Below are 2,540 nucleotides of genomic sequence, written 5' to 3'. Positions count from 1 at the left end.
AACAATAGTAATTGCATTAATACTCGAGGTACAGCAGAGCTCCACACCTTAATCTATGGTGTGTAGAAACTCCACCATTGAAAATACATAAGAACAAGTTCTAGGCATGGCCGTGAGGCCAGCACCCATGATCTAAGATAGCATAAGACTAAAGATAGCTACCTAGATAAGAGTACAATAGTAAAAGGTCCTATTTGTAGAGAACTAGTAGCCTAGGGTTTACAAGGATGAGTAAATGACATAAAAATTCACTTCTGGGCCCACTTGGTGTGTGCTTGGGCTGAGCATTGAAGCATTTTCGTGTAGAGACTCTTCTTGGAGTTAAACGCCAGCTTTTGTGCCAGTTTGGGCGTTTAACTCCCATTCTTGTGCCAGTTCCGGCGTTTAACGCCGGGCATTCTTGAGCTGATTTGGAACGCCGGTTTGGGCCATCAAATCTTGGGCAAAGTATAGATTATTATCCATTGCTGGAAAGCCCAGGATGTCTACTTTCCAACGCCGTTGAGAGCGCGCCAATTAGGCTTCTGTAGCTCCAGAAAATCCACTTCGAGTGCAGGGAGGTCAGAATCCAACAGCATCTGCAGTCCTTTTCAGCCTCTGAATCAGATTTTTGCTCAGGTCCCTCAATTTCAGCCAGAATATACCTGAAATCACAGAAAAACACACAAACTCATAGTAAAGTCAAGAAAAGTGAATTTTAACTAAAAACTAATAGAAATATACTAAAAACTAACTAAAACATACTAAAAACAATGCCAAAAAGCGTATAAATTATCCGCTCATCAGGGTGCCTGGGAGGATTGAGCTGTTTGTTGGCTTTGTAGGTTTTGAGAATGTTGCATCTCTGCCTGTGAACCAAATCCAGGCCCAAAATTGTTGCTCCTATCATACCTGTACCAGCAGTTCTTGGCTATATGGCCAATCTTGTCACAGACTTGGCACACAGGTCTGTCATTGTTTGCTGCCCTTCTATTACCAGCTTCACCATTTTGCATGTAGCTTGGATTGTTGCCATAGTTTCTTGGCCCAAAATTTTGATTATCATTTCTTGCTGTATTGTTGTAGTAGCCAGGTCTTGAGTAGCCATTTTGATAGCTCCCTCCATTGTATTGATTGTTGTAGTTTCTTCCATCAAATTCTTCATTGTTCTGAAATTGTCCTGGAGATCTGTTACCATCATTGTATGAGAACCTTCCTCTGCCTGATCTTCTGCCCCGATTTCGAAAGTCACCTCCTCTGTAGTTTCCTCTAAAGCTTTATGCCATGTTAGCTTGGATAAATGCCTCTGGTTTTCTGAATCTTTTTAACATGCTCTCATGTGTCAAGAGTAATGCTTCAAGTTCACCAACTGTGATGCCTCCTGGCCGTGCAACCACTGTAGTGATTAGAGGCCCATAGTCTTCTGTTAAACCATTTAAGATTGCGTTCACATGATCGCTTTCTCTCATTGGTTCTCCAACTGATGCCAGTGCATCTATGGTTCCTTTTAGGGCAAGAACATACTCACTCACCGAATTCCCGATCTTGATACAGCTAAGTTTGTTCTTCAATTGTATGATTTTTGCCTTGATTTGAGAAGTAAAATGATCATCTAACCTCTTCCATACCTCATATGCATATATGCACCCTACCATTCTGGTTGTGAACGGTTTGATCATCGATGCCAGCAGCCACGATTTCAGTAAAGTGTCTTGCCTTTTTCACACTGCAAATTCAGGATTCGCTTCTCCGTTTTCTTTGAATCTCATTGGTATTCCTTCACCAGTGATGTGATGCAACAAGTTGTGTCCTTCGATTGTTGATTTGACTTGATCTTTCCACTGCAAAAAATTATCTTCATCAAACTTCATTGAGATTGGGGAAGAAGAGAAATTAGGTTGCGCAGCTTGTTCCTCAGCCATAATTGTGGATCTGAAGGCTCTGATACCATGAAAGGTATCAGAATCTAAGCTGAATTAAGAGAAGAGAGGGAGTCCAGAAGACTCGAGAAACAGAACCCAGAGAGCGAGAGAGAGAGAGAGAGAGAGAGAGAGAGAGAAGGGAAATTGTGTTGTTTCTATTATTGTGAGGTGTGAATATTGAACTGAACTTAGCTCAACTAAAACAGTTACAAAACCCACTACTTATAGGAAGACTAGTCACAGCTGGCATACTGTTCTGGTTGAGATCTAATTATCTTCTAACTGCATCTTACTTGAAGAGTTACTTAATATTCTATCATGCTTCGTACTTAAGCTGGCCTCTCTTTTTGATGAGTTGCTCAGTACTCTGTCAGCAACAATTAATGAATACTAAATAAGGCAAATTCTGATTTTTTTTACTAATATTTTTTGGTTACTAAACATTTTCAAAAAAATAAATATAATAATCATCAATATCAATATCAAGTTTTAATGTGAGATCAATATTATTAATTATATAAGAATTTCGAAAATATTTGATAATTAAAAAAAATTAGTAAAAAATAATTATAATTTGTCTTATTTAATATTTATTAATTGTTGTGATAATTAATAAATATTAAATAAAATAAATTTGAT

The sequence above is a fragment of the Arachis duranensis genome, chromosome 10 (genome assembly GCF_000817695.3).
Source record: "Arachis duranensis cultivar V14167 chromosome 10, aradu.V14167.gnm2.J7QH, whole genome shotgun sequence".
Lineage (NCBI taxonomy): Eukaryota > Viridiplantae > Streptophyta > Magnoliopsida > Fabales > Fabaceae > Arachis > Arachis duranensis.
The sequence above is the reverse complement of the archived record's forward strand: the minus strand, read 5'-3'. Positions refer to the sequence as shown.